We start from the raw sequence: 21,184 nt of genomic DNA, 5'->3' as shown, positions 1-21,184 counted from the left end.
ACCAGAAATGAGCCTCATCGCTGAACAAAATTTGTCGATAAAAAAGCGGATTTTCTGCCAACTTTTCTAGGGCCCATTCACTGAAAATTCGACGTTGTGGCAGATCGTTCGGCTTCAGTTCTTGCACGAGCTGTATTTTATACGGTTTTACACCAAGATCTTTGCGTAAAATCTTCCATGTGGTCGAATAACACAAACCCAATTGCTGCGAACGGCGACGAATCGACATTTCACGGTCTTCAGCCACACTCTCAGAAACAGACGCAATATTCTCTTCTGTACGCACTGTACGCATTCGTGTGGTTGGTTTAATGTCCAATAAAGTAAACTGAGTGCGAAACTTGGTCACAATCGCATTAATTGTTTGCTCACTTGGTCGATTATGTAGACCATAAATCGGACGTAAAGCGCGAAACACATTTCGAACCGAACACTGATTTTGGTAATAAAATTCAATGATTTGCAAGCGTTGCTCGTTAGTAAGTCTATTCATGATGAAATGTCAAAGCATACTGAGCATCTTTCTCTTTGACACCATGTCTGAAATCCCACGTGATCTGTCAAATACTAATGCATGAAAATCCTAACCTCAAAAAAATCACCCGTTAGTTAAAAGCGTTTTGATGCTAAATAGTGTTTTATTCGTGTTTTTATTATCTAAAAGTAGTTTAATGTTAAAGTTTTGTTCAATACGTTGTGGATGTACTGTTAAATTGGTAGGTTTCAACTCAATCTCTCGCACATAATTCAACTTTTTTCTGGGTATTGAACGAAACAAATTTTTTTCAGCAGATTGAGTCATAAGTAAAAACAATTGTATTCTCCGATTTTCGAAGTTAACCTCCAAAATCGAAAAATTTGGATTCAAAATTCGAAAAAAAGAAATTAAAAGAAAAAATATTATTAATTACAGTATATATAATAGTATTAATTACTACTAAAAAATACAACATATGAATATAATCTACATTTTCCTCCTAATTCAATGGTGTATACCAACATCCGATCAAGCTTATATGACAGTATGGTCAATATGATTCAATACAACAATATGCTCAAAGATGGACACCAGCCAAGAAATCATATTTTATTGTTTTTCTTTGCCAAAGAAAACCTGTCTGAATACGTTTCGGTAATTTTGATGCCAAAGCACTAGCTGGACCACGTTCTGGAAGGACATTTGTCGAAAGTATCGATGAAATTATGATAATCTTCGAGTTCGATCGGTAAGAAAGCACTTTTTCTATTGCCCACGATCTAAAAACAACACAAAATACTGCTTGAAAGCATCTAAAATCAATCTGAAAGAGGTCCCGTTCCTATCCTGGTCTATGGCGAATGTTTTACTGATGAAAAATTCACTCAAGAGAAGCCTTGAAAATCGACTACCACAGACATTTCATTTTTAAAAGGGTTGAGTTACCACACATATTTGATCAAAACCGGATCATTCGAACTATGATGATTTCCTGGTAATTGGTTATGACAGCTGAGAATAATTTTTTAGATTCTAATTACATAGATCTAATTATACTTAATCAAAAATGAAAAAATAAAACTATTTCTAAGAATCGTTAATTTAGCAGTGAAGCTTTCGGTGGAGACATCCGTATATGGATCATTGAACTTAGCTTATATTGAGGTTCTTGAGTTTGTGGTAATGACGTTTCAAATAATATTGGTGTAAAAAAATAACCTACTACTTTCGGTTCGATATAATATTACCTATGACCTTTTAATGTACAAAAAGAAGTACTCGTAATTTATAAAATAAATTGGGCACTAAACTAAGTTGCGCCAATGGGGACATGGAATCATACTAAATCTTGTCACTGAACTCGGTTTGGATTGGTCTTGTGACCGGGAAACCGAGGCTGTTGGGGAAATTAAGGCAATGTTCTCCTTCCAAAGCAGTGACCAACGATACAATCATAGATAGTACCAATGGTGAAATCTATGTAGTCACCGACCGATCGGTATTTCAAGCTGAGATTGTAGGACTAAGAGAAGGCACTAGGTGGGCCTGGGCTCAAACAAACAGGGCTATCAACTTTTTTGTGGATAGAAAGCCACAATTAAGACTATCCGCTGCGCCAACTCGAAGTCTCAATGCGTCAGATCATGCAAAGAGGCAATTAATAGACTAGCGGGAGAAAACTCAGTTAAAATAATCTGGGTACCCGGTCATATAGGTATAGAAGATGAGAAGAAAAGGCAGATGAGTTGGCTCGCTCAGGGGCAACTGACCCAGACCTTTCAGTTCTCTCAAGCGCTGCCTAAAGCAATGGACGCTAGGGGAACATCTCAGATCCTGGAACATGTGCAACACGGGCCACACAACTACTATGGGGTAGTGTTTACACTGGACAGACCAACATTTTTTTTCTTTAAGCAAAAGAGAACTAAGCTGTATCACAGGAGTCATCACGGGGCAACTACCTCTAAGAGGCCAACTGCAGAGACTTGGTATAGTAGAATCGGCAGAATGCTGGGCGTGCGCGGAAAATGACGAGACATTAGAGCATTATCTCTGCGAATGCCCAGCCTCCTATACGTTAAGAAGAGATACCTTCCATGGCGCCCATTACTCTAATCTGATAGAAATTGGGCACCTGAGATGGAAAAAACTCAGAAGCTGCGTTAAATCGACCGAGTTGTTCAGGTGATGGTTATCAGGGTACCCTCGGGGAGCACAATGGGTCTAATAATGGCCTATTGCGGTCAGGCTCTCTTCGCCTCCCTTTTCAACCAACCAACCAAACTAAGTTACTGTGAAAATTAAATAAGGATCGCATTTTCCAGTGATAAAATGCTTTTGTAAAATATTTAAATATGTTTTCAGCACTTTCTTGACATTATTATTTTCTAAAATAATAATAAATTGTTTTGTAAAAGAGTTTTTCGTTGCTTTTTTTTTCAACATTTCGGAGACTGTTTTGGTTTGCCAACTGATGGATTCGCATGAAAATGTAAAAAATATAAACGGTTTCGGTGAATATTTTTTGACTTGTTTTTAAGTAATACCACAACACTGTGCAATAATCATTGAAAGCTGGAGATTTGTAGCAAAATAAATAGTAGCGTCAGCGGCTTAAAAATTTCTCAATATATTCTTGTACGAAAGATGCTCGCCAAGAACCCAAATGCATAAAGCCTAAAAGAAGACAAGTGATGAATATGTATGTACTTGTATGTAAATACAATGATATGAGTTGGAAAAATTTGCATTTAAGTTTTTCTGTTAATGGTAGAAGCTTAGACTCTGATGATATTTTGGCAAAAGCTAACATACGAGTATAAATTTCATAACTTTTTATGTGTTTGATTATTATAAGCTTCAATTGTCATTTAAGCTGTAACAGCACTGCTTTAAAGCCAGTAAAAGGCGCATACAAAAGTGCAATTTAAACTGCAATTTTTTAAAGAAGTTGGTATATCATAAATTAACTAATCTTAAATATTCCCTTAAGGACACAGGGATTGTTATGATAAAAATATCATTAAATTATTTCTGTTACATCTCGCACACACACACACACACACATACCTCAACTTTTGACATTTTAAACTATAAACACATATATATATATATATATATATATATATATATATATATATATATATATATACATATATTTAATATCAGTACATGCATGTGTATGCCCATATATTCGCTCGTGTCTTTCGCAGCATTTTCATGCTTCTTGTTTGCTTTCACTTACACGCAATCAATCATTTGATTTAGCCACACTTTTTTTCTACTTCTTTACATTTTTTTTTTTACTTTTTTTTTTTGGTATTTTTGTCATTGTTTGTTTGCAGCCGTTTCAAACTGCAAATTTATAACGACGTGCCAGTAGCGTCATTGTCTGGCAGTCGCTTGGATAAGCCGGTGGAGTGGAGTGATGTGAAGGCATGGAAGATGGCCTAGCGTTATAGCGACTTAATTTCCAGGTCACGTAACGTGTCAATGTTCAACTGTTCCACGCACACCTACATACATATGTACATACCTACATATGTATTATATTATTTATATGTACATTTACATATATATGTACGTATGTACATGTACGCACGAGTCTATATCCGTTTGTATCCTTTGTATAGGTATTTATTAACCATAAAAAAATATATTATATTTCTTAAACGACTTAATTATGTTTTGTTTTTATCTCCACAACTCGACATCCGGATATGATTTAAAAAAATACAAAAAGGCAATGGTTTAATAAAAATATGAAAAAACATGTAGTATTGAATTAAATTTATAATTAATTAACAATTTGTTCAAAACAATTTTGCCTTTTGGTTTAAAGTGATGTAATTGAGTTCTAACTTATGAACTATTTTTTAGAAATTCTTAAAAATTATGGAGTTTCTTCCCACCTCCGTAATATCAATTTATTGAAAATTGGAGTATATGTTAAGCCTTAATATTAAGGTCATGTGAGGGGACAAACAATTTTCTTCTTTCATAAATTGTCTTCTTTACATGTCTAATATACGGCAGTAAAGAGATTTTATAAAATTCGAGGTCGTTATAAAGACACAGCAGTTAGAAGAAAGAACTGTTTGGACCCTGAGTTGATAGCTGGAAATTTTAATAAATTTTTTTTTATCTAAATACAGTTGAACTTCCATAGCTCGAACATCTGTTACTCGAGTTTCTCCATAATTCGAACTCTTGAATTGGGAGTAGCAGGCATATATCTTTTTTTTTGTGGATTTTGGTGATTCGAGTTAGGGAAGTTCAACTCTATATACAATCATATATTTCATTTAAAGATTTCGGGATATCAAAGGTACATATTTATGCCGTGGACATCATAACTCATGATTGGTTCATCTGAAATCATTAAAAATACTCCGATAGTTCATAGATAAATAGACAATAGTGAATCTCGTTAATGGACGAAGGAAAAAGGAAAATATTATAATGTGAATTTTGGACAGAATTTTAACGAAAAAACTCACTTTTTGGTAAAATTTTCGCCATAAATTGATTGAAAAAAAAGTTGTAAGTAAAAAATTCTTCATTAATTAAGGATCAAATGTTATTCCAAAGATGTATGCATAATTTGAACAAAATCGCTTCTTAACTTTTCGATAAATCGTGTCCACCGACTTTAAAAATTAAGTTTTGAGATAAACGCTTTTAGGGGTTTACACTTATTTCTTGGCACCATAGGTAGGTTGCTTTCGAAAATGAGCAAAATCGGACCACTGCCACGCCCACTTAATGGCGAAAACCGATAACATAGTAATAACTAAGCCATAAATAAAGCTATGGAAATAAAATTTGGTATGAAGGATCGCACTATGAAGGGGCATATTTGGAAGTAATTTTTTTGGGGAGGTGGGCATGGCGCCGCCCTTAAATACGTTTTTTGTACATATCTCGCAAACCAATAGAGCTATACAAACCAAACTTTCTGCAGTCGTTTTTTTTAGCCTTTTCCTTATACAGTCCAAAAATGGAGAAAATCGGATTGTAACCACGCCCACCTCCCATACAAAGGTTATGTTGAAAACTACTAAAAGTGGGTTAAATCACTAACGAAAAACGTCAGATACACTAAGTTTAACATAAGAAATGGCAGATGAAAGCTGCACTCAGATTTTTTTACAAAATGGAAAATGAGCGTGGCATCGCGCACTTATGGGTCAAAAACCATATCTCAGGAACTACTCGACCGATTTCAATGAAACTTGGTTTGTAATAGTTTCCTTACATCCCAATGATATGTTGTGAAAAGAGGCCAGATCGCGTTACAATCACGCCTACTTCTTATATACCAGAACTTTGAAGACGATCTGAATCGTTTACTTTGCAATATATAAAGTAAGCACTAGTGAAGATATCGATGCAGAACTTTGCACAAATACTATGTTTATAGTGTGGCAGCCACATTCTAAAAATCGCCGAAATTGGACCATAGGTTTTCAAGGCCCCACATATAGAACATTAGGACCTCGGTGCTTCTAACCTAATATTAGGGTTTCCAACTTTCAATGGACGACAATATATATGACGAATATGTGGGTCAAATTGTGTATTATATAATATAAATAAAGTTAAATAAATAAATTGCGAGAGTATAAAATGTTCGGTTACACCCGAACTTAGCCCTTCCTTACTTGTTTTTTTGTAAATTTAAGTTTTTTTTGTATAAAAACGGTTACAAATGTCGATGAGCCTCAGCCGCCCTTTTCTTGGAATTAAAAAAGAAGAGCAAAATTTCCCGCAAATGTCGAGAAAAAGTGACATTTTCAGTTGAGAATAAGTTTGGGATGCAAACAGATCTCTACAATTTTTTTTTTTTTGTTGGGTTAATATTGACACAAATGTCCCAGGTCGATATAAAACGATTTAATCTACCAGTGCTTGACCCTAGAGACATGTATTGGAAAACGGTGGAAGCAAAGTTGTAGATCTAATACATATGTATATCACAAAAACGGCTCGATCGAATGACTTGAAATTTCTCCCTGGTATTAAAGTGAATTTACTAAATTCCATTTTATTGAAGGTAGGATACAGATAATGTTTTAATAAAATATATTCGTTATATGCCTTGTAAAGTCAATCAGAGTGTTTTAAATTTCACTTCAAGAATGTCTTCATTCCTGAGATATTATTTTATTATCGAATGACTGACGAAATCATGCGATTTCGATCTATTTTAATATCGTCTGACCAAATCTGACATCACTTGCCTTAATATATAGAGATAACCTTTAGACGTTTTGTTAAAATTTCTATAATACTTTGAAGATTAATTGTATAATTTATATCGTCTATGAAATAAACTCTAGTCGTGCATGTGAAGCTGGTCGCCTCCTAGTGCATCCTGGGTAACGCTAAACGACCTACGGCCTTTACCGCCTTTGAAACTCCTCACGATCTTATGACTCTGGATCGACATCGACGAATAACGAATTAGGATTGTTTTGGATTTGATTAAAACCTGGCGTGGTATTCCGACACCTGAGCTTGCGGGGTGACACGCTTCAGAAATGGCTAGTGGGTTAATGCTAAAGCTGCTTCCGTCCCATTAAAACGCTGGCAGGCCTCAAAATACGTTCGTCTGCCGTCATCATTATGTTCATGTGATAGGTGTAGGTTGAAAGGACTCCCTCTTTGCGCTGGTCGGCTCGAAACGCATTGCCTCAATAGGGCATGCATCAATCCTCGCCTTAGCCTCTTAACCGAGATAAACTTGGGAGCATCTACCTTCCGAGAGGTAGATAACGGCTCTGAATGGGGACCCGTTAAGAATGAACTTTATTATACCAAATAAATCGGTCGAGGGAGAAGGAAAACGGAGAATGTCCCTTAAGAACACAGCCTGTGGTAACGGAACCGTCTGCCGCGAGAAGCAGTGAAAATCTCCCTTCGCAGGTGCGGCTACCCCCCGTAATGGGTAGCAGAAACTTGAATATGTTAAAATACAATTATGACTTTTGCAGATAGTTAATATTCACGTTCATATCGTCAACTGAAGAGAAGCGTCTAGTTACAGAGAGAATAAAAAAGGATAAAGATCAGACAGAGTTCGACGAAAGCGTTTAAAGAGCATAACTAAAAAAATAATGAGCCCGAATCCAGACTTCCTTACTTCTTTAATTCAGATACATTTCACTATTTAAAATGAAGTAGTCGAATAGCCATCCATTCCATATCCATATTCACGTACCCTTATTTATATATGTATTTCACTAAGTAAGAGATGCATTTGTTTCGATTATACATATCTGAATACTTAACATTTGCTGAGAGTAAGCAATTTCGAAACAGCGAGATAATATTTATTATATTTGTTTATCACTGCACACACTGGAAAGCGCTATAATGCAACACCACCCCAAACTGCCCACACCCACACATTCATGATTATGGTTTTAGAAATTTGTATATAATATGGTACTTACATATATATGTAGTCATATATATGCTCACTCAATCTCTCAACTCGTACCCTCTCTCTGCTAAACCATACAATTGCAATGAATGGCCACATAAAACCCAACAACTTTGACAGTTATTACAAATTGAAATTGTAACTACACAGGAGGTCTTACTTATAAAGCAAATGCGACCCTGACACCCGAATATCGAAATGCATGCATACATATAACACTCGTGTCGTATAAATTATAATGCCGAATAAGTTGAAGTATAGAGTATAAAAATGAAAGTGAGTTATGTGAGACAGTTTATTATATATGAGCTTTAATGGATGTAGCCGATATGTATGACAGATATTATGGTTCAAAACATGTAAAATAAGTCCTTTTTTAATATTGAGTTTCGCCGGAAAAAAGCATTACTAATAATATCCTTCTATGATTGGGAATGTATTGGCTTCGAAATCAGATATGTCATACATATTATATAGAACAACCAACAAGTGATCCATACCAGTTGCTTGGCTACTTGGCTACACACTAGTCTCGAAGTAGTTTATAACTAGTTGATGCCACTGCAGCGGAGCTAAAAATAACATTAATGTGAAAATGTAAACAAATACCGACAAAGGAATGCAAAACTGCTTCATACACGAATGTGGATATGTTTCAACATCCATCCATGTGCTTCAGCTTTTGCCGGCCTTAGGCGAAGTTCAATTTGGTGTAGAACGAAGCGTGGTTCAAAGCAATCTTGAAAAGTTGTAGATAAAAGCAAATAATGCAATTCAGGTAATGTGAATGTCTTATAATCGAAAATAAATGCAAAAATAATACGAAGATTGGCAAGAGCTGTGCAACCGATAAGCGTACGACTTAAATGCAAATAAATCGTATGTGGAAAATGTGCAAAAATTCGTAAGGTTGAAAAATAGTAAGGAAAAAAGTAAAAAAAAGTGAGAAAAACGATATCATCCTCAAAAAATTGCATCGAAAATTTCTATAGTAATTTAGTTAAGAGGTTAGATGGGTTTCAGATAGGCTTTCTTATAAATATAATCATATATTTCATTTAAACAATTTAGCATATCAAATATACATCTTTAAACGGTATTTTTATACCCTGAACAGGGTATATTAAGTTTGTCACGAAGTTTATAACACCCAGAAGGAAGCGTCGGAGGCCCTATAAAGTATATATATAAATGATCAGTATGTTGAACTGCGTCGAATTAGCCATGTCCGTCTGCCTGTCTGTCTGTCTGTATATATACGAACTAGTCCTTCAGTTTTTAAGATATCGTTTTGAAATTTTGCAGATGTTATTTTCTCTTCACGAAGCTGCTCATTTGTCGGAACTCCCGATATCGGACCACTATATCATATAGCTGCCATACAAACTGAACGATCGGAATCAAGGGCTTCTATGGAAAACTTCCGCATTTTACTACATATCTTCGCGTAATTTGGTGTGAGTTATTGTTCATAGAAATAATTCAATCTCCGATAAACTTGTTCAGATCGGTTCACTATAGCATATAGCTACCATACAAACTGAACGATCGGAATCAAGGGCTTGTATGGAAAACTTCCGCATTTTACCACATATCTTCACGAAATTTGGTGTGAGTTATTGTTCATAGAAATAATTTAATTTCCGAAAAAATTGTTCAGATCTGTTCACTATAGCATATAGCTGCCATACAAACCGAACGATCGGAATCAAGGGCTTGTATGGAAAAATTTCGCATTTGACGTGGTATCCTCACGAAATTTGACATGGATTACTGCTTATGGTAATAATATAATCTCCGAAAAAATTGTTCAGATCGGTTCACTATAGCATATAGCTGCCATACAAACCGAACGATCGGAATCAATGGCTTGTATGGAAAAATTTCGCATTTGACGTGGTATCCTCACGAAATTTGACATGGATTACTGCTTATGGTAATAATATAAAAAAAATTGTTCAGATCGGTTCACTATAGCATATAGCTGCCATACAAACTGAACGATCGGAATCAAGGGCTTGTATGGAAAACTTCCGCATTTTACTACATATCTTCACGAAATTTGGTGTGAGTTTTTGCTCATAGAAATAATTTAATCTCCGAAAAAATTGTTCAGATCAGTTCACTATAGCATATAGCTGCCATACAAACTGAACGACCGGAATCAAGGGCTTGTATGGAAAATTTTCGCATTTGACGTGGTGTCTTCACGAAATTTGGTGTGAGTTATTGCTCATAGAAATAATTTAATCTCCGAAAAAATTGTTCAGATCGGTTCACTATAGCATATAGCTGTCATACAAACTGAACGATCGGAATCAAGGGCTTGTATGGAAAATTTTCGCATTTGACGTGGTATCTTCACGAAATTTGGTGTGAGTTTTTGCTCATAGGAATAATTTAATCTCCGAAAAAATTGTTCAGATCGGTTCACTATAGCATATAGCTGCCATACAAACCGAACGATCGGAATCAATGGCTTGTATGGAAAATTTTCGTATTTGACGTGGTATCTTCACGAAATTTGGTGTGAGTTATTCCTCATAGAAATAATTCTCCGAAGAAATTGTTCAGATCGGTTAACTATATAACCTTAATGTTTCTAGCAAACAACCCGGCTAAAAAGAATTAGTACAATGTTTTCTTGTTTTTTACTTACTGTTTCTTACGTCTTAAGATCACATAGTTACTAAAAGAAATGCACCTGTGAAAGGTATATTAGATTCGGTACTTTCTGTAATTTTAATCGACTTGAAAATCAAATGCAACTCTGCGATTTTTTTTATTAAAAATAAGCTACGATAGATGTCGTTGCTAAAAATATTAATCAGCTGATGAAACTTATCAACTTCTTATGAAAAGCAAAAACAAAAGTGTATAACAGCTGATCGGTTATCGAGTAGCCGGCAGTATAAAAGGCAAAAAAGGGTTTCTCAATAAAAATTTTAATTGATCAATTAATTTGGCTATCTAAAAACGCTATTACACTGTACCAGCTAATTGAAACAGTGGAATGTAAAGAATAAGCGCTTATTTGTGCCATTAAGCTACGATATTTGTATTTAAAATATTTTTCGTTTAAAATAGTTTTCGACTGTGACCAAATTTAAATATATGTACATTAACCCACCAACTGGTTTAAATTACAATTAATTATTGCTTTCAGTTTGTTCAAATAAAAATAAATATCATCCGCTTGTGTGACGTCGTCGAATTGGTCCAAGCATCGAGATATACATATACGAACAATTTACGTTAAATTTGTTAACGGCACACTTATTTATGGCATATTCACACAGGAAGCAAATGTAATTTAATTTATCTTGCTTTATTAATTACAACGTCACTTTCAATCACAATTTTTCATAACGCTTCCATTTATTATTCATACGATTTCACAATATTAATTACTTTACAGTTACATTACAGTTAAAAACGAATTCTTGTGGTAGTTGCATGCATTTGTGACAGAATTAGGCCAGGGCTCATCGTTGGGATGTGCAATAATACATTATCTACTAAATGCCTCAGCTAAGAAAGAGTTGATGAAAAATCTAGTGGGGGTTAGAAATGTATACACCTCTCTTATTTGAGTGTTCAGCTGCTCAGCTTCTCTTCTTATAATATTTTTTTTCGGAATATCCAATACTATAGGTGGTAACTACATACCTTACCTATTAGTACCTATATCCTACATTGCATTTTAATACGCTTGCAGCAAAGACCTTTCGCAAAGTTTGTTCTCTTCTAAAAATATGTCGCAGCTGGAAATGAACTTACGCCCCGAACTCTCATTGTAAAATACATAATATTTCATACACAATTTCAGTGTGCCAGTCTACTTGTGATTTTACCAATTGCCACCAATTTATTGCGTTATGCGAATTTCAAACCAAATAACAATTAATATTTTAAATATGAAAATATGAATGTTAACGATATTGACTTAATGAATCACATTAATGGTTAAAAACTTCCGTAAAATCTCGGTCGACACCAATTGTAATACATAACTACAAATACTTGTATATACAGTACGTCCTCGATTGAGGAAACACGCAATAAATATTGTCAAAAACTCATTATAGCCATTATAGCCTTTTCGCACAGCCAAATTAATTTAGTACATTAAGTTTATAATTGAGAAACCAGTTTTTGCCCTTCGCACTGCCGACTACTCGATTAACGATCAGCTGTTATACATTTTTGTTTTTGCTGTTCATAGGAAGATGGTGAGTTTCATCCGCTGATTGCTATTTTATCAATAAAGACAAAAAATTTACAGCGTAGACAACAATCCGACGAGTGGCATTCAAGTTTCAACTCGATTTGTATGCGATTAATTTTAATTAAATGAATGTAGAAAAATTAAATTTTTATTTTGTATGGTAAATCGAACTAAATTAGTGCTTTAATCGAGCAAAGGCCGGTTAATTGTTCAATTAACTCCTGTGCGAAAGGGCTCTTACTGGCTTAGCAATAATTGTGAGTTAAAATAAATTTTGTCTCAGGGAATTTAGAAGGTTTCTTATCCCTTTCCATTTATGTAAATTGGAAGATGTTATTTTACAACAACTCTATTTGTAGATGATTAGTGATTGATTAGTAGATGCAACATTAACATTTATCTTTAATCGACTGTAGAAAATACGGTTTCAATAGTAGACCCCTTAACTTTTCAAACTCCATCTTTTGGAATAAAATGATTTGAACTATGAGTTTGTTTGATCTTGCTGCTATTTCACTAATCATTCGTGATTCGGTTATTGCAACAACCACAAATGATGCATCAGGTCGATCTTTTAACAGCTGACTTTATCGAGAGTGTACTGTGAAAATAAGAAACAATTAAGTATTAACCTATAAGAGTGATTATAGATTTCCAATCAGAATTAGATGTTAATTTCACTATGAAGAAGATTATTTTTTAAGGAATTATTTCATATGACGAGCATTGTTGCCTTTTCTATTGATTCTCATAAATACTTTCGGAACATTTTGCTTTAAAAAAACTAAATTTTTTTTAGTATTTTTTTTTAAGTATTTTTCTTTAAGTTATATACATGCAAATATACTACATATACATATGTATAATTATATACAATATGTAACCGGTAGCTTCGCAGTAAACTACTCAGACGCCGACTGCTATACTTAGTGCCCACATGCTCATTACTGTCGTTTTGACTTTACAAATTCTGACAATTGCCATTCTGCTCACATGTCAAATGTCAAAAATAAAACGAACGATAACACTTTAAAACGCCTACAATGTGCGTATATATGTATATATGTATGCCATGTAAGTTTGTTAAACCCAGCGAACATTTTACAAAATCCAAGGGAAATCATATATTAGAGTATGCAAAATGGATGAAAAATGGAATAATTCAAATTCCTCAAGTAATCCATCTCCAAAAAATCAAAAATATAAATCAAATGTGTATTATATTCCAATATTTTTAACTTAGGTTAGGTTATAAGGCTGTTCCTCAGAGACTATAAAAGACAGTACTTTGTGGCGGCAGGATCCCACTAGTTTAGTAATTAGGAGTCGACAAAGTGTCCTACTACAAATCACTTTCACTTCTATATTCGCTATTTCGCGAGCTTTTTCGAAAAAGTGAAACCCGAGAAATCGTTTTTTTTTTTATCTCGCAAAGGCGGGACATTCCAGCAGAAAGTGATGAGATGATTCCACTCGTCTTCCTCCATGCAGCTTCTACAGCTAGCATCCGGTGAGATTTTTAACCTTACAACGTAGATACCGATGGAACAATTGCCAGTAAGAAACCCTACGAGTAAGTAGAGGTAAACTTTACTGAGGGCAAAGAACTGGGTGGACCTCCTGCGATACACCTTAGGTCAGAAGGATCTAGCAACTGAGCAGTAGTAAACCACAGTAGGACAACGGTGCTCCAACATGTTTCCATAGTACTAATAGTGAGATCGAAGTCCTGATCTATATCAGATTGAATCGTCAACTTTCTAAAGATCCGATATCAATATATCCGCCGCTGCCTTAATAGCAACCACTTCCGCTTGAAAAACACTGCAGTAGTCGGGAAGCCTGAAACTAAAGTTGATGCGGAGTCGCCGACAGTAAACTCCCCCACCTACCTTTCCCGCCAACTTGGACCCATCCGTGAAAAAGCTCACCGTCCCTCCCCTCCAATGACTACTTCCCACTCAAACGTCCCTTGAAGGCATAAGAGCTGAGAAGTTGTTGCCAGGGCAAGGGTGGGCGGGATGGAGATGATCCTATAACCTCGGAATGAATTCGAAGTGTGCGAGGATTCTTAAGTTCCCATTCACGCACTCATCTAAAAACCCGGATTTCTTAAGTCTAATGGCAGCTTTCGCGGACATGCACCTTCCAGCTATGTCCATTGGTGTTATATGCAATAAGGCGTTAAGTGCCAAGGTTGGTGTCGTACTTACAAGAGCCGCTTGTTGAAAGCGACCTCCACCACAGAAGTATTCCATAGAACTTTATAGGCTTGACTATATAATGATACACCTGGGAATCAGTTAAACGGGAAGAAGGACCAGACCGAATGTAGTAAGTTCGAGTACGATGATTTCACAGGAGATGTCACCCAATTCTCGTCAATTTCACATTCACACAAGCAAACAAGCATACATACATACACACACAGAGTTGCTTACGTGCGTGCGTTGCGTATGATGCGTTTGGCATGAAGCATGTGGAGATTTACGCACATTTCCACAATCAGCGTTGCATATGTACATGACGTATATGTACGTACGAGCGAGTATATTGGTGTAATCTGAATTGCATAATTGAATTTGGAATAAGTGGAATTTCATGTCACATCGGACCGTAGTCATGAGGTGAGTGGTTTCCGAATATTGGCTGCAGGATTTGCGGGAGGTGGCAAACGACACGGCCGTGCGTCTGGTAGGCAGCGGTTCAGCAGGATGTTGGCTCGCAGCAACGCGGTGAGACGTGCGTTAAGCGGCATGCAAGATAACAAACTGACAGTTAGACGGACAGACAGACAGACATATCGCATAAGTGATATTCAATTACATTTATGAGACGTTACGTTGTTTTCAATGTTTTTTCCATTATGTTTATTGCTGCCGTTGATTTCAACATTTACTGTTTTATTAAATTACTCTCTTCGCATTTAAGATATTTTAAATTCCACTGCATAATTGATGCGATACAAATGTGTAAGCGATACTTATGACATTTTAGGCTGAACTTATTAAGTGGCTTGTGAGATTATACGGCTGCTGGTCTACATGTCCTTTCGTGCGTCTTCAATTCAAATCAACAATTGCTAAAAGACCTGCAGTCATACCAATAAGTACATACATACTCATGTGTATGTGTGTGTAACGGAAATTTCGAATTGCAGCGATTTAGTGAGGCAGCTGTATTGCGTCACGTTTCATCCTGCCACCTTTGACGCAAATTTGCAATCGTCTACGCGGTTATTCAACAGTTATACGTGCATATATGTATGTATTGTTGCTGTTGTTGTTGTGTATACCTTGTAGCCTCAACATAAGGGCAAAGTTTTCAACGTCCGAGCAATTTTTTGTCATGCAATCTATGCAACAGCAACGTGCAATGCAACAATGGGCAGCAGCGTACAAAAAGTCAAATGGCCATGGTGGGTTTCGTGGGGGTTTTGAGGGAGCTGACTGGCATTGTTTTGCATTCGGTTATACAGTTTAATTGTTGAAACAACAGTAAAAACGGGCAACAGCAATGAAAGCATAACGAAGGAAGGAAGCTGGCACAGTGTGCTTGCGTGGAACAATCATATAACCATAAAGTTCCGCTTTATTTCCTAAAAGGAAATTTTTGAATACACGCTCAAACAAAAAGCATAAAACTAACTAGTAACTAGTACACTGAGGTTTCGAAAAATTTTTAGCAAACTTATGATGGCTTTGCGGTCAGTGCGACTGTTGCACACAACGGATGTGTGTGTATGCAACAAATGCCATGTGGAGCATAGCAGTGGTGACACGTGACTCTAATTCTTCGTGTTGTTTGCAATCAAACAGCAATGGGATCAAAGGCAAAACTCGGAAATAATAAATAATCGACAATTAAAAAATAAAAGTTTGATTGAAATGCGTCTAGAACACATTTGGAAAAACCAACTCGACGCTAGAGACTAAGGATGTAGGTTAGAAGTGGAACTGTGCGAACAATGTATGTAGGAATTCTAAATCACAAATAACTAATAAAACCTGAAAATCAATAAAAAGGCAGTTAAAACTCAGTTTATGATTTTATAAAATTAATTATTACCACCACAGTCAGGTCTTAATATAGGACGACACGCTCAAACCCAAGTGTTATAAGCAATAATTCACCCATATCAACGTGCCAACTATGTATACATAGCGTTTGTTTTATTGCTAATGCTTTTCTGGAAAACTTTAAAATACTAAATTTAATTGCATGAACTCACTAAAGCACTTTTCAATTTCACATATAGACTAACAGACTTGGCGCACAACATTTGCATATTAATAATGCTTAATGTTCAACAAAGGCTTGGGACAGCGTGTTAGTGGCGTAGGCTGAACACACACTGCTGCGTTGCATAGAACAAACCAGAGAACCATAGAACCATAGAAGACGTGTTCCACGTGTATTGCAGAGTACACTCAAACTACTTTCATTACTACGCTCAAATCACTACTCAATGGATATACTCGTATTAGTCCCAATAGTATTCATCCTTATTAAAGCTCAAAATGGAGGCGATAAAGCAGTAAAGTATATAGGAATATTTCAGGAAGATATTGTAATGGATTTCCAAAATCTATCGTTAACGCTGAAACTCTTCCCTGAGTTCAATCACTGAATTGTCAAATAAAAGTCACACTTTAATGGCTATACACTAATATTTATTTCCAATTCCTTATAACTTAATACTCTTCTTTACACCTCTAACTTGTAACTTGTTTACACTTTACTCGACAACTCTCTCCTTAGAATTTGTCCTCACTCAACAACTCTCTTATAAGAACTGTGTTTTGCTGCCAGTCCGGCAGCCCTTATATAGTCGATTGTAAGCGATACATTGGCACTCGAACACTGGCAACTACGAATATCGATGTCTAGATTTATCTGGCAAGTTATCGATTTCAATTGTCAATTTTAGTTTGTTCTGGTGCCATTTCCCGAAAGGCCGATTTAAAAGTATAAAGAAAGGGCTAAATTGAACACATATGTAGTCGAAAAAGTATCAAAGGAAGCAGAAACGTAACGAATTCCAGAAAAAATACAACCAAGCAAACTGGAGACAAAATTGTTATCGAATTTGTAAGCAAATTATTTGAAATTTGATGGACAATCCAAAGGAAGAATTCAAGATCACAATTGGAAAAAGGTTACATAGAATATAAGATACTATTATCCAATAATGAATGCTGGGTTTCAAGATGGGTGATGGTGTTGCGAATAGTACGCTCAGGAGGCCGATTATGTTGAACATAAGTTAAGCGAAGCCCGCGAAACACATTCTTTACAGAACGTGAATTTTCGTAATAAAGTTAAGTCTTTCCATGACGAAATGCCCAACAATACTGAATAAAAATAACATGAGAGCGTCACATGACTCACGCGTGATCTGTCGAGAAACGCTATAGAAAAAAGTTCCACTACTTGGATCACCCGTTAAGGATCATTTGCACTTATACCAGACAAGGCATGGAATATTTCACCTATTAATAAACTCGATATTGTTTTCAACACCCCATTCATTTTCGAGAGGGTGGCTCAGCTGCTAGGCTAGGTTTTTCGTAGAAAGCATAGCTTTGAATTTAAATTTCTAAACTACTTCTACCTAAGAGCTGCAGAAGTGTCACAAGTACGCAAAGCTTGCATTAACCTACTCGTTTTGTGAAATTGAATAATAACTGGCTGCCTTGCGTGCGAATTTTGAAATTAATTTCAACACCACGCAGTGACCCAATTGTGTAATGAATCCGTGTGAAGAATATACATATGTACATAGGTATGACTTTATTTATTTACGCGTATATTGTGCAATTATATGAATATAAATATAATTGGAAATGTAAATATAGATATGCACATTTCAACGCTGTAATTGTATATTATTATTGTCGACTTTTGTTTATGCGAATTTATTGAATTGATCGTGGTCAATGGCCTTTTGTGCCAATCTGTTTATATTCTTTCATGAATTCATTCATTCATACATTTATAAAACAAAAGCAGTTAAAGTTACGCACCGTTTAAGTATAATTTATGATGCTACGACTTTTATATTCTGATTCGAAATTCATATTTTTTCACTCAAAGAATTTAACATACACTCCTACATACGTATAAATACATATAATAAATTCAGTAAAATAATAAATATATATGTATAATAAATTCAGGCTATTGCGAGCTAATTATATGCATTTAAAGTAATAAATGCTCGTAAAATCGACACTCTGTCGCTCCTTTTATGTTTAGCCCATCCATAGGCATCAAACGTCCGTAGGCGCACGACTGATCGCCGCCATCGGTTATTGACTTTATCAGCATTGCTTGACTTTGCCGCTTTGCAAAACAATTCAGTTACTGCAAAAACTAACTGTTCATTATTCGAATAACGTACAATGCGTTAATTTATTTGAGTGGAAACTGTATATAGCGGAAATGGATACCCGTGAATGCCAAACGTATGATGCCACATATGTGCCATAGGAACTAGGCTTAGCATACATAGCTGGAAAAAATATTTGGAAATTTCGAAACAATTGAAGTTGCAAACATTTAACCAAATATTTGATTATGAATTTCAGCAAAATGATTCATGGCTTTAAAATTACTTTGTTATTGTAATTATAGAGTTAAAAATTAATTTCAATACCTTTGAAGGTCAAAAGGTCGGGCTGTCATGTTATTTTTGTTCAGTATTGTTTGGCATTTCAGCATGGAAAGACTGAACCTGAACGACGTTCACAAATTGTTCAACTTTATTTCGAAAATTCACGTTCTGTAAATAATGTGTTTCGAGCGCTTAGCTCAACTTAAGGCCAACAAAATCGGCCTCCTGGGCGTACTATTCGCAACACCATCACCCATCTTGAGGTCCAGCATTCATTATTGAATAATATTCGACCGAATAGACCACGTCCAGCACGCAGTGAAGTGCGCTTAGATCAACTTAAGGCCAATAAAATCGGCCTCCTGGGCGTACTATTCGCAATACCATCACCCATCTTGAGGTCCAGCATTCATTATTGAATAATATTCGACCGAATAGACCATGCCCAGCACGCAGTGAAGAAAATATAGCAGCCGTAGCTGAGAGTGTACACGAATACCGTGGAGTGCCGATTCAGCGCCGTTCGCAGCAACTCGGACTGACGTATTGTACGCATTTTACGTCGATATGTTAAATTGAAAGTGTACAAAATACAGCTTGTGCAAGAACTGAAGCCACTCGATCTTCTCAGATGACATCGCTTCGCTCTATGGGCTCTTAAAAAGTTCCAAGAAGATCCAATGTTTTCGAGCCAACTTCTGTTCAGCGGTGAGGGTCATTTTTGCCTCAATGGCAAATTGAAAAAAACTACGGTTTGGTGTGGTTTATGGGCCGGTGGAATCATCGGTCCATATTTCTTCAAATATGATGCCGTTGAGAACGTAACTGTCAATGGCGACCATTATCGCGCCATGAGAACCGAGTAATTGATGCCTGAAATGGAAGCTAGTGAACATCGCATCAATCAATGATTTTATATAAAGAACACTACGGTGAGTAGATAATTTTACGTTTTGGGCCGGTCGATTGGCCACCAAGACCGCGTGGTATCACACCGTTAGACTTTTTCTGTGTAGATATGTTAAGTCTAAAGTCTATACAGACAATGCCGTTTCTATGTAGGCCTTGGAACAAACCATCACGCGTGTCATTCGCCAGTTACCAGTCGGAATGCTCGAACGGAACATCGAAAATTGGACTCAACGGATGGACCATATGAGACGTAGCCGCGGCCAACATTTAAAAGAGATAATCCCTAAAAAAAAATGCCTAAGAATGTTATTTCGAATGATAATAAATATTCGCCAATAAATTTGAATTTTCTGGTTTTTTTCTTTAAAGATGTAGGGAACCTCGAAATGGATCAGCCTTTATAATAGTTTTAAAATGTCAAATTATCATTGTTCAAGCAGGATTTTCCATAATTTCAATGTTTTGGTCAAAGAGGGATCTGCGCACGTTAAGTTGAATGAACTGAAGCATTGACTTGACTATTGATTATTTTAGAAGATCCCCTGGCATTTAACATTACGTAAAAGGCTGGAAATTTTTATTATAATTTAAAGTAATTAGCCAATTATTGAGAATTTGATGCTCAATTAATATATACAGACATACAATATATATATATATGTTCGTATATATAAATATTCTATGATTGTATGACAGGTATATCAAATTGTTCCAGCCAAGCTGGTGGCAAATTTACATCTGACAGTAATTGTCGGCACAACACCAAGGGCTATGTGACTGACAAATAAGGTAAGCTTGTATTAATTACAACTAGTAATCAAGAAAAAATTACCTACGTATGTATTTATGTATATGTGCTGCCAATATAAAAAAAAAATATTCCAACTGGCAAGATGTCAAATGACAAATGACACACGGTATTTGGACAAAAAAGTAATAAAAGCACCGAAAATACATGTACGTTGACAGTTAGCTGGTTGACATTCTCAGCTTCTGACGTTGCGGCCGACACCACAGCCACAGCACAGGCATAATAAATTTGATGGATGAATGATGAGCACGTGAGGCATGGGATGAGTAAAAGCCCAAGTGAGTCAGCGGTGTTAAAGTTGTGTGGGGGGGATTAGGCGGCAAGCAGGTGCGAGATTATTTTAGTGATTACCGTCAAATGTGATTTTGTTGATAAACAAACCATGCTATAAAAGGAAATAACCAAACGAGTTTATATGTGAATACATTCAATGAAAACTAACAATAAAAATTAATTTTAAGCAAAGAAAGAATGAACAATTATTTGCACATTTTAATGGATTTTTAGTCACCTGACAGAAGATCCCTTTCTTATTATATCTATATAAGGAAGAATACCATTTTAATACTTTAAATGGTTACACAGATACACAAAAAAAAATTTGGGTCTGATCTGGGGGTCTTAATATGTGTACCTTATGTTTTTGGGATCGCTGTATCCGAGGTCCATTTAACCCCATCAGATCAGGGTTT

The 21,184-nt window shown here is 35.8% G+C and overlaps 1 protein-coding gene across 2 annotated transcripts in view; it reads right to left on the bottom strand.

Annotated features, from left to right (window-relative positions):
- The window catches only part of LOC105210356 (matrix metalloproteinase-2), a 333,824-nt gene that overhangs the window by 234,523 nt on the left and 78,117 nt on the right, over positions 1-21,184 (bottom strand). The window lies entirely within an intron of this gene.

Source organism: Zeugodacus cucurbitae, chromosome 6 (assembly GCF_028554725.1).
Source record: "Zeugodacus cucurbitae isolate PBARC_wt_2022May chromosome 6, idZeuCucr1.2, whole genome shotgun sequence".
NCBI lineage: Eukaryota > Metazoa > Arthropoda > Insecta > Diptera > Tephritidae > Zeugodacus > Zeugodacus cucurbitae.
The sequence above is the reverse complement of the archived record's forward strand: the minus strand, read 5'-3'. Positions and strand labels throughout refer to the sequence as shown.